The sequence below is a fragment of the Brassica oleracea genome, chromosome C9 (assembly GCF_000695525.1).
Source record: "Brassica oleracea var. oleracea cultivar TO1000 chromosome C9, BOL, whole genome shotgun sequence".
Lineage (NCBI taxonomy): Eukaryota > Viridiplantae > Streptophyta > Magnoliopsida > Brassicales > Brassicaceae > Brassica > Brassica oleracea.
In genome coordinates this window covers 20,256,110-20,269,139 of record NC_027756.1, presented here as the reverse complement: position 1 = coordinate 20,269,139, position 13,030 = coordinate 20,256,110, and positions in this window count along the sequence as shown.

Genomic DNA, 13,030 nt, shown 5'->3' with positions numbered 1-13,030 from the left:
TTGGAGTTGTATAAAAGACAATCCAATACAATCCATATACTTGAAATTCCTTGTGATTATACTAAACCTAAAAGAGGCATAGAATAAATCTATATGGGTGCCCGGCTAAAGGCGTCCGACCCTCTGGCTAAAGGCGGCCAACACTCCGACTAAAAACGTCCGGCCCATCGGCTAAAAGGCATCCGGGCCTTATCCCTTGATCACGGACTAGTAGAAACAAAAGATTAACCATCAGGTTGCAATCCGACATTATATCCCCTAAGTAAGGATCCAGCATAGCAGAACGGTCTGCTGCCGTATAAACTCCACAAGGCAAGTAGTGGACACTTATAGACGACGTCTATGACCCGGTCATGATTCAGCCAGATTGATACATGGTCGATGGTAACCATAAATCGCCAAAGTAAAGAGCAGTTGATAGTAGACGATCACGTCTAGACTATAGACACATACAAACACGATTTGCAAAGACCAAATAGTGATCTCTGAGGACAATATGGTTCATATTGTTTAGCACACATGCTTTACCAAGACACTTAATGTCAAAGGACATGAGAAACGACCTAAGAAGTCGAAATGGTCTAATTACGGTTCAGTAATGAAACTGGGTGATTACTCCCATCCTATACATACAGGAAATGTCACGCACCAAGATGCGTAGAATGTAGAACCTACAGTGAGGTTCACATCAGGGGGAGTAGTGCATGTTGTACTCTTTTTTCCTTCATCATGGTTTTGTCCCACTGGGTTTTCCTGATAAGGTTTTAATGAGGCAACATGAAGCGTACTACAAATCCTGTATGGTTATGGCATCCAAGGGGGAGTGTTATAAATCATGGAGTGGATAGCCATTAACCAGACCCGGTCCAAGACCAGCCCAATACCTAGAAGATGGAGGGATGGCCGAAGCCTAGAGAGAGGAGAGAGAGAGCCGACTTCAGGAGAGAGAAAAGCGGCCACAAAGCTTAGAGAAAAGGAAACCCTTTCCTTTTCCTAGTAGATGTAATCTTTTCATTATTATGTATTAGTAGTTTTCCTAATCCTAGTGAGTTTAGTTTTTGGATACTTTCCATTTATCTTCATCTTGTAATCCTTATATAAAGGAACCCCCTTGATCATTAATAAAAACACATAAATATTCAGTCTCCAAACTCTCTAATTATATATATATATATATATATATATATGTATTAAATGTCAGATCTGGAATTATATTTTACCAGAATCAATATAAAACAAATCCTCGATATAATAAATATAATATATAACTAGATTTTAACCCGCACGTCCGTGCGGATATTTTTTTCATTTTATAAATATATTTGATATTATTAAAAATGTTTTAAATATATAATTTTTATTTTAGTATTATATATTGTGTAACTCTATAATATTATTGTTTATATTTTTTTATTTGGCATTATTAATATATAGTGATTTGTTTAATACATTTTACTTTGTTGTTAATTTTTATTACTTACTAATATATTTTCGAGTTAGGTATAATAAAATAATAATATGAAATTATCAAATAGATAACTTCCTTCAAAATATTTTTTTCTTTAATTTATATTTTTTTCTATAATACATTTTTATAATTTATTTGTTTATATTATAGAAAAAAATGTTTAAGATAATTTATATTTACATGTTGTGTTTAAAAATACATACTTTAACATATATTATTTTAGTATTTTACATGATTTTTAAGTAAAAACATTGTTTTGTTTAAATAATATAACCCTATTATTTTAGTAAATTTTATACATAATAGCATCTATCATATTATTTTAGTAAATTTTATTGATATAATATATTTTTTTGATGTTATGATACTAAGCTTTATTTTTATTTTAAATTAAGATTTCAAAATATTAGATTGTTTTAATTTTTACAACATATATAGTTTGTTTTTCGTGGTGGATTTCTAAAAGTTGTTATTTATTATCTATGATTTTATCTTTTGTAAAATTTGAAATATTATGATTTTGAGTTTGAAATCCAATAATAACTTTTAGAAATCCACCACGAAAAACAAACTATATATGTTATAAAAATTAAAAGAATCTAATATTTTGAAATTTTAATTAAAAATAAAAATAAAGCTTAGTATCATTCAGCAAAAAAATAGATGTGGTATTCTTATTATAATAAATAGATATGGTTACAGTGGACCCAAATGGAAGAAGTGGTGGATTAGCACTTTATTATAATAATGAGTATCAGATTAAGATTCTATATTCAAGTAACCGAATGATAGATGTGGAAGATGTGGCTTTGGGGAAAAGAGTGTTTCTAACATTTGTTTATGGAGATCCAGTTCAACAAATGAGGGAACGATTAACTCGGTATGGACTTTCAAGATCCGAACCCTGGTTTATTATTGGAGATTTAAATGAAATTACTGGAAATCATGAAAAAGATGGAGGAGCTCTGAGAAGTGCGGACTCATTTATTCCCTTTAATGATATGATACGAAATAGTGGCTTACTGGAGTTTCTGGTTCGTTTTGATAAGAGATGGGTTGGACAAGAGGGCCTTATGGATGATATAGTGGCAAAAATTAGCAACTGTCGACACGAAATTGCAAAATGGCGGAAAAACAATCCACCATACGGAAAGGAAAAAATTAATGAATTACAGAAAGCCCTCGAAGAAAGTACAATCAGATAATACAAGATCTCAGGAGGATATAGTGGAGGTGTCCAGGAAGTTAAAGAGGCATATAAGAATGAAGAAGATTATTGGCATCAGAAGAGTATGAATATGTGATCTTCTTCAGGGGATCTTAATACAAAATTTTATCATGCCTTAACTAAGCAACGACGAGTTCGTAATAGGATTGTTGGATTACACAATGCTGCGGGAATTGGATTACAGAGGATAATATGGTGGAAAAAGTGGTTGTAGACTATTTTGAAAATCTGTTCAGTACCACTTCACCTTCAGGCTTCGAAAGTTTCCTCGCGGAGGTAACAACGGGTATCACTCCTCAGATGAACCAACGATTGCAGAGGCTAGCGACTGAGAGTGAGGTTAAAGAGGCTTTATTTATGATGCACCCAGAAAAGGCACCAGGGCCGGATGGCATGACATCCCTCTTTTTCAACATTCTTGGCATATTATTAAAATGGATTTGGTAGAAATGGTAAACAAATTTTTGGTTTCCGGAGAAATGGATCCAAGGTTAAATATTACTAATATCTGTATGATTTAAAAAACGGAGAGACCAACGAGGATGACAGAGCTGAGGCCAATTAGTCTATGTAATGTCGGGTATAAAATTATATCGAAGGTATTGTGTCAGCGGCTGAAATCATGTCTTCCGTTCCTCATTTCAGAAACTCAATCGGCTTTCGTGGCTTGGCGGTTGATAACTGATAACATTATTATAGCCCAGGAGATGTTTCATGGGTTACAGACTAATAAGGCATGTCAGGGAAAGTACATGGCAATTAAAACGGATATGAGTAAAGCGTATGATCGAGTAGAATTGGATTTTATTCAGGCTTTACTAGAAAAGATGAGCTTTGATCTTCAGTGGATTAAGTTAATGATGGAATGTATATCATCGATTCAATATCGGGTTTTACTGAATGGCCAACCACGGGGTCTCATTATTCCACAGCGGGGATTAAGACAAGGAGATCCTTTATCCCCTTATCTATTTATATTGTGTACTGAGGCATTGATTGCAAATATTAAAAAGGCGGAGAGCGAGAAACAGCTGACAGCCATGAAGGTAGCCAGAGCATGTTCATCAATTTCTCATTTGATTTTTGCGGATGATAGTCTATTCTTTTGTAAAGCCCAAAGAGAAGAATGTCAATCTATTCTCCGGATTTAAAAGGAATATGAGATGGTATCAGGTCAACTCATTAATTTTGATAAGTCTTCGATCCAATTTGGGCACAAGATCGAGGAATCAATTAGACAGGAACTAAGGGATTTTTTTGGATATTCAGAATCTTGGAGGAATGGGAACTTATTTAGGATTACCAGAAAATCTTCGGGGCTCGAAGATTCAAGTTTTCAGCTTTGTGCAAGATAGACTTAACAAAAGGGTTAACGGGTGGACTTTCAAATTTTTCACGAAAGGTGAAAAAGAAGTGATTATTAAATCAGTAGTTATGGCATTACCAAATCATGTGATGTCTTGTTATAGATTACCGAAGGCAACCGCGAAAAAATTGACAAACGCGGTAGCACAATTTTGGTGGAGTCCAGGGGGAAGTACAAGAGGAATGCATTGAAAATCATGGGACAAGGTATGTGTTAGTAAGGAGGAAGGAGGATTGAGGTTTAAAGATATCATTGATTTCGACACATCGATGCTTGGTAAACAGTTATGGAGTTTGATTGAGAAGCCTAATACTTTATTCTCTCGTGTTTTCAAAGGTCGGTATTAAAGGAATGCATCACCCATGGAACCGATTCGCTCATACTCTCCGTCATATGGCTGGCGGAGTATCACATCTGCTAGATCTCTGGTAAGCAAAGGACTAATCAAACGGATGGGATCAGGATCATCTATATCGGTACGGAATGATCCTTGGCTCCCAACCACTTGCCTGAGACCAGCCAATTAAAACCAACACAATCATTACCCTGACCTCACAGTGGATTCTCTCATTGATCCTACTTCGCGAAAATGGAACTTGCAGGCAATTCGGGCTTTAGTGGACCCACAGGATGTGAAAATTATAGAAAGTATACCTCTGAATAGAATTCAGATGGTCGATGGAGATGGTTGGTATTTCACAAACAATGGGAAATATACGGTCAAATCAGGATATCAGGTAGAGCGGGTTTACCCAGATAGGGAAAGACCACCAGTGATGTTTGGACCTTCAATTGACGCTTTAAAGTCGTTCTGCTGGAAAATACGATGTCCACCAAAGATAAAACATTTTCTATGGCAACTGCTAACATGATGTGTAGCAGTCAAGAAGAATTTGCAAGCGCGAGGGATAACTGGTGATATATGTTGTGCAAGATGCGGAGCTGACGAGGAATCAATTAACCATGTGTTTTTTGAATGTCCTCCAGCACTACAGGTGTGGGTGCTATCGAAGATATCATCAAATCCAGATATATTTCCAACAAGGTCTTTTTTTACAAATATGGATCATTTTTTTTGGAGAGTTTCCCTCCAATTAGATGATCAGTTTGCATGGATTTTATGGTATATCTGGAAAGGAAGGAATAATAAAGTTTTTAGTAATCTTGATGTGGATCATAGGGATACACTCAAAGTGGCAGAAACAGAGTCCACACTATTGACTGAAGCGCATATAGCAAAAGAATAGAGGACAGTGCCACAGGCATAGGTTACGGCATTACCGTTAATCCCAGGTAGATGGTGTTTCACAGATGGTTCCTGGAAAGAGAATAATGGTTTCTCCGGACAGGGGTGGTTCAGTACTTTAGAAGGTTTTGATGGGCTGATGGGGGGCAAGGAATGTTCGGGCTAGTCTCTCTCCTCTCCATGCGGAGATGGAAGCACTACTTTGGGCAATGGAATGTATGAGAAACTTACATTAATTTCAGGTTACTTTTGCAATAAATTGTTCACAATTGGTGAAGATGGTTTCAGAACCAGAAGAGTGGCCAGCTTTTGCAAGTTATTTAGAAGATTCTAAAGCTCTGAAAGGAAGTTTTTCCCGATAAGAGATTGTCCATGTGCCAAGAACGCAAAATACAAAGGCGGATAGCCTGGCATGTAGTGCCAGGAAGCAGCCGTCTTTCGTCGTTCACATGGATCAACATCTCCCAGTTTGGTTTACAGAGTATATATGAGTCTCTTTATGTTGATGACAAAAAAAAAAAGATTTTGAGTTTGAATGTTTTTTTCAAAATTTTATATTTTGTCAAGAAAATTTTGAAAAACTACACTATTATTTTTGAGTTTGGAAGATTAAATGAATTTTGAATTTGTTTTTGTTACTACATTAATACATTGTTTTATAGGAAATAATTTTGGAATTATTTTCTAAATTTTTCTCAACCGATTTTGTTATAATTAAAAAATATTATAACGAAAATTTGATTTTTCATTAATATTTTAAATGAATTACAAAAATTTCATAGTTTTTTAATAACGTGTTTTTAAATAGTATATGAACTAAAGGTTATTATATATTATTGTATTTTTGTATATAAACATTTTAAAAAATATATTGTTGAGAGTTTAAAAAAAAAAGAAAATAATATATATTTGTAGATATAAAAGTTTTACCAATGTCAATAAATTAATTTTTGTATACAAATATTATATTGTTTATGAATTTTAACCCATTTTAATGATGAGTGATAATTTATTTAAGTGAAACAATTTAAAAAATAAAATTTCTTAGTTTACCTATTTAATATAATTTTTTCATATTTAATTCATATAGCACTTCTATTTTTATATAATACATAATAGAACTATAGAATTTATAAAAAATAGTATATAATTTTTATTTTCTTGATTTATTATTAAATTTTAGTTAATATTGATTTATAATAATATTATATTATTAATTTTTGAAATTAATTAATATGTTATTTTATAAAATATTTAAAATTTTTAAGTAAGATTTTGTTAGATTATTTCTCAACAAATTTGTTATAATTAAAAGAAAAATTCAAATTTATATCTTGTTTATTTTTAATGTAAATAATCAAGAGGTTTTTGCAAAATTGACTCAAAACATGAAGTCAACCACAAAACTAACATATGTATTTTTTTAGAATTTTCTTTTTACCTGTTTACCACACAAGTTCACATTATTTACGAAAATGCCATTAGCTTTTCTTTTTTTTCGAAATGACATTTTTAATATTTTGTTTACTTGTAAGTCGTCTAGAAAAAAATATATATTTTGTTTAATATTTCAATTGCAAAACTAACCTGAGACGACTTGCATGTAAGTCGTCTAGAAAAACCAAAATATTAATTTTTTTAATTTTCTACTGGACGATGACTAACTTGTAAGTCGTCCAGGAAAAGTCAAATTTCTGACACATTCCGGCAAATGCAAAACTAACTCGTTTTTCCTAGACGACTTCCAGACGATCTCCGTGGAAGTCGTCTAGGTTAGAAGTCAATTGCAAAACTAACCTAAATGGATGAAGGAAGTCCAGACGACCTCCGTGGAAGTCGTCTGAGTCAATGTTTAATAAACTTTCATTTTACCTAAACCTATAAAGAATTTTAATATTTTTTTGTTAATTCATGTATATTAGTCAATATGAGGTCTACTGAATGAAATTTATTACTTAATTGGTGATATTTATGAGGTTACCAACATTCACGTTAATTAAAGTTTCTAACTGACCCGAGAAGACTTCCGTGGAAGTTTTTAAGTCTTCTACGCTAGTTTTTGAATAACTTGCATATTTAAGAGTGATAAGTAATTTCAAGATATGTAAAACTCATATTTTCAAAATATGTTTTCTCCCTTAGTTTTACTAAATTTTTCTAAGTTTTTCAACGCAAACTTGTAAAAAATGTGATATGCTTTTACTAGTTAATCTTGTTTGTTTCCATCTCTTAAGTATTATTGTTATAGACACCAATGATGATTATTGTTATGAGTTGGAAGAAGGGTTAAAATGCTTCTTAAAATGATGTATCAATATGAGGCTACCAACATTCTTGTTTATTAAGATGAGAAGAAGGCCATTGGAGTTTATTATTGCATATCGGAGATCCAAAGATAAGAAAAAAGGCTATTAAAGTATATTATTTCATTGATTTGTAAATGTGTAAACACATTATTAGCACATATATTACATATTGGGAAACATTATTACTGATTTTACAAAAAATTCACAACTAAAAGAGTAGACATGCAAATCAAAAACAGACCACAAACAAAACTATTATAAATCATTCCTTTACAAAGACAAGCTTGGACTCCACTTGAAATAGAAGAGGACTTCCTGGAAGTCGTCTGGAAGACTTCTTAGAAGTCGTCTAGCACATCATATTTTAGACGACTAACAGGTAAGTCGTCCCAGAAGTCTTCTAAATCTGAAAAACCTGCATATTAAATCCAGATCTGAAAAACCTGCATACAAAAAACGTTCAAATGGCTTAAAAACAGAGAAAATGAGTGAAAGATTAGATAAATCTACCTTTATAGAATACACAAAAATACATATCTAAAATAAATAGATCTACCTTTAAATGAGTGGAAGATGAGAACTATCTGATTAAAAACCTCCAAAGAGGATAGATTATTGAGAAATACATGAGACAAAACTGAAAAATTCATATAAAGTTTGGTGTTTTCAAGTCAAAGAGATTAGAGTGTGTTTGGAGAGTTTTAGTTTGGGAAAAAAAGTAAGAACTTTATACAACATAAAATTACCAAATGAAGAAAAATCGGACATAAAATTTACCAAAACGCTCAGATCTGTTATGAAAGGGAGAGACATGGGAGAAAACTCCGTCAGACGACTTCCTGGAAGTTTTCTAGCGCATTATATTTTAGACGACTAATAGGTAAATCGTCCCAGAAGTCTTCCAGATCTGAAAAATCTGCATATCCAAATCCAGATCTGAAAAAACCTGCATATCCAAAAACGTTCAAATGGCTTAAAAACAGAGAAATTGAGTGGAAGATTAGATAAATCTACTTTTATAGAACACATAAAAATACATAACTAAAATTGATAGATCTACCTTTAAATGAGTGGAAGATGAGAATCATGTGATGAAAGACCTACAAAAATAAGATAGATTAGTGAGAAAGACATGAGACAAAAACAATAAATTGATATAAAGCTTAGTGTTTATAAGTTCAAAGAGATTAGAGAGAGGTTGAAGAGTTTTAGAATGATGAAAATTACATTTTTGTTGCAGCCATTTGAGAAAATGAGAGAAAATGTATAAATTTTTCTTTATATAGGGAGACAAAAAATCTAATTATGTTAAATATTTTTGATTCAGACAACTTCCTAGTCGTCTAAGTCGTCTGGTTTAAATTATTTAGGCGGAAAAATAATTTTTAAAAAAAATTTAAGCGGGAATATTTGGACGACGTACATGAAATCGTCTGGTTTAAATTATTCACCAGACGACTTACAAGTTAGTCGTCTAGACCCTAAACATAACCCCTAAACTTAATTAACTAACTAAACACTTCATAAAATCAAATTAAACTTCAAAAATATTTGCTATACACAAAAATAAACACTTATAGGTAAAAATTTAATTTTTCAGAAAAAACATTTAAGGTTTCCAAAATCTAGCCCTAAGAATACATACAATACTACAACATATGTTGTCAAACCATAAAACCAAAGAATATCATTATTAACTATTTTCACTCATCTATGATGAAAACTATTCAATTTTATTATATCTTAATTTACATTACTTAAAATTGTTTATAATTAAATGATTTTAATTTTTCATTTGTCAAAATATATTTTTAAAAATTTAAAAATTATTTTTAAGATCAACTATACCAGACGACTTACTATGACTATATTCGTAAAAATGACTTATGTTTTTTTGTTTGGTCACAAGGGACTGGCTGTAATTACACAAAGTTTTTAGGTTAGTTTTGCATTTGATTCCAGTTTGGGTATACTTTTGCAATCTAAATCAAGTTTTGAATCATATTTGGTAAATCCCCCAATAATCAAATATGTCATATTAACTTTACCAAATAATCAAATATGTCATATTAACTAATTTTTAAATGGTTCTATTATGACTTTTTAATGGTTGATAAAAATATAACCATAAATTAATAGATTAGACGTGAAAAAATAATAAATTAGCATTATATGCGTAATAATAATCTTAACCAATCGACAAGAAAAAGAACCAAACCAAAGATAAATTATTCACATTTAATTATGTAGATGATTGATTGGGGTTTAACGGTGAAAAAGTTGTTGTAAGTCGTTAGGATTTTGAGCTGTATTTATAATTTTTTAACTGTAGAAGTTAAATACGAAAAAAATACTACTACTGCTATATCTTTCCTACAACATAGTTTTAGACTTTTTTTTTTTTTTTTGATCAAATAACTTAGTTTTAGACTTTAGTACACAAAACAGCTACATCCATTTTTTTTAATCTTTTTATTGTAGTTTTGAAAATTATTTTAAAACATGATTAGTAAAATTAAAGGATACAGAAAAAGTTAAAACTAAAACAGATTTTAAAGCCCAATCAATACGTGAAAGATAGAAGAATTATATGTGAACTAGAACTTGACAGCGCGCAGATGTTTGATTTAACTTGTGTTCAACATAAATTCATAAACCACTGATTTTATAAAAAAAAATCTCATGTGTATTTTTTTTATGTTTTGTAATTTACATATAGAGTATAATATATTATTTCATAATATAGATGTTTGCTAATAATTTCTTTTATTTGTACATAATAATATAGATTTTTGATAATATAGATGTTTGATAATAACCAAAGATGTCTTTTGTAAGAAACACTCATATTCTGCCCAAGAAATTATAACAAATATTTAAAATTGATTAGCATATATTTTTCATAGGATATCAGAGCTGTATTGTATATAGGAAAATATTTTTTCCCTTTAATACAGGCGATTTAGTTAATGTTCGAATAATTGATGTCAAAAAACATTAATATTCGTATAATATTAATAATGGTCAATATATGAATATCAATTTGGTTAGACAAGCTTTGAAATTATAATTAATTAATTTAAATTGATTTTAACTGTAGTGGAAGAATCTATAAATAAAAAGAAATACAAAAAACAAGTATTTAATTTATGTAAATGCAATGGTAAAATGTGTAAATAAAAAAAAGTAAAAAAATATTGTTATTCATGTTTCCAAACAATTCTCATTTATATTGTTATCTATGTTTCCAAACAATACCAAAAGATACTTTAGTTTTAATAATATACATGTGATCAAAATTTTGTATTTAAAAATAGATTATTCAATTAGATCTCTAAATTGTTTCGATATTTTCATTAAAGAATATAAAACTATTTTGAGAAATAATATAAAACTATTTTGAGAAATAATTAGAAGAAAATAAACAAGGTCAAACCTAAACTGATAGGGGGGTTATTTGAAAAAATATACTGTAATTAATGAAAAAATCATAATTTTCATGTGGTCAGCTGGTCTTTTCACCTTGCCTTGTTACTAGACTATTAGACATTAGTAGATCCCGTGTATTATATATACCACTACTGTTCATTGTATCTATAATTTAAAAACTCTAATTATCATAAAAAAAATTGACTAAATCTACTTTTTATACTGTCTTTTTCTACATCCTCATCCTAGGTTCGTTTTTTTTTTTTTTTGTCAACTCGGTTCGTTTTCTATTTACCATGTGTACACATAACTATTGTTTTTGCTGCCAACTAAATTAGAAAAAAAGATTGATACTTTAAGCTTTAAGCTTTAAGCAAATATTTTGACAGGGCTGGCGGTGAAAGAGGTTGAAGGACAAAACAGAATGTGTCATAATTTTATCACAGATAGATTGTGGCGCTGGCTCATGCGGTGCTCTGTGCCTACAATTTTGGAAAGGAACTGGCAAATGCTTTCAGTTAATTGACCAGACCTTTGCATGTCTCTGTAATTTTCCTTGCAGTTCTTGAATATTTTTGTTTCATTGTTCTATCTAAATTTTACCAATGAAGAATAAAGTGAAAACTATTTTTTCCCATAGGCAAAACAGAAGAACATAAACATATAGGCCATGTTTGTTTCTCCATCTGTTATTTCCATTTAGTTGTTCCATCTAAGTGATCCATTCAGAAGATCCATCCAGATTTTAAGGATTGTTCGTTTTTTCATCCAGATGAGCCATCTAAATGAACCATTTAGATGAATTTTATGTTTGTTTCTTTTTTTATCATTTCCATTCAAATGAGTTTGATAAACAAATTACAAATGTACCATTGTTTAGATTTAATCATATGTTTGATATTAATTTTAACTATACTAATTTTTATTATTTAGTCTAAAATATATTTATACTAAAATTACCATTTTGACATTTATAAATTTCATATAAATTTATTTATTTTTATTTAAATTTGCAGTTTTGCAGTTTGGCGAAAAATACGTTTTTACGATTTTGGTGGAAAAACGCGTTTTTACAGTTTTGGCGGGAAAATGTGTGTTTTCGGGAGAAATCACAGTTTTGGCGGGAAAACATGTTTCTTCGGTTTTGGCAAAAACACTTTTCTGCAGTTTTGGCGAAAAATCACGTTTTAAGGTTTTGGCGGAAAACGCGGTTTTGAGGTTTTGGCGAGAAAATACAATTTTCAGTTTTGGCGAGAAAACGAGATTTTTTTTTGTTTTGGCGTGAAAACACGTTTTTGCGGTTTTGTCGGGAAAACGAGATTTTTCGGTTTTGGCGAGAAAATGCGTTTTTGTAGTTTTGGCGGGAAAATGAGATTTATGGTTTTGGCGGAAAAACGAGATTTTTCGGTTTTGGTGTGAAAACGCGTTTTTACGGTTTTGGCGGGAAAACAAGATTTTCAGTTTTGGCGGGAAAACAAAATTTTTCGGTTTTGGCGAAAAAACAAGATTTTTTGGTTTTGGTGGGAAAACGAGATTTTTCGGTTTTGGCGAGAAAATGAGATTTTTTTTGTTTTGGCATGAAAACGTGTTTTTGTGATTTTATCGATTTTCGTATGTGGCAAAATGATATTATATTAAAATTTGTAATTTATGAATTATATTAAAGGCATAATAGACATTATATCATTTTGAATGAATCATCTTCATTCAAATGGTTCAAATTGGTTTAGCTGAATGGACTTTAAAATTAAACCTAAATTTCTAAAAGTTATTCGAATGATCTATCTGGATGAATTGCACTTTTAGCGGCTAAACGAACAAAACTCTCATTTCCACACCTAGATAGTTCTTCCAAATGGAGAAACGAACAAGGCCCATATTTAACAAGAAAACTTTATTCTAACACTATCACTTCCCATTCCACAGTTACTACAGAGTCTGAATTGTATGACAAAAGTCTTGCACTGGTCAACGAACTATTCCCTCT